This window comes from Penaeus monodon, chromosome 21 (assembly GCF_015228065.2).
Source record: "Penaeus monodon isolate SGIC_2016 chromosome 21, NSTDA_Pmon_1, whole genome shotgun sequence".
Lineage (NCBI taxonomy): Eukaryota > Metazoa > Arthropoda > Malacostraca > Decapoda > Penaeidae > Penaeus > Penaeus monodon.
In genome coordinates this window covers 28,451,215-28,451,697 of record NC_051406.1, presented here as the reverse complement: position 1 = coordinate 28,451,697, position 483 = coordinate 28,451,215, and positions in this window count along the sequence as shown.

Sequence of the window (483 nt, the reverse complement as noted above, 5' to 3'; positions counted from 1 at the left end):
GAGTGTTTGCTGTGGTATGTTCATAGTATGCTGGGCAGGAGTGCTAACAGGTAGAGAATACTTCAGCAGTGGTAACAGGTAGAGAATACTTCAGCAGTGGGAAACTCTTGAAGCAACCAATTCCTTGGGGCTCCATCAACTGTTAAGACTTCCTCTATCAAGTGTTCCCAAACTTTGTGTATAGTCAGGGCCTCTCTAATAGGGGAGGTTTTGCAGTGTTTCTCTACACCTCCTTGTGACACCTGCATGGTGACTGAGTGTCTCCTAACACCCTACACACCACCCATTAGCTCCTATGCCCATCCTGGAAGCTCTTTCTAATGTGTATACCCTATCCTTATAGTCCAGTGCATTATTTATCTTGTTAGCATAAAGTAATGTGTAAGATCTTATAATTTGTGATGCATGGTGTCAACAATATTCTCATGAAGTAAGAGGGTATACTGTCCTAAAATTTAACCCACTGGATCCGAGTGTATTGCT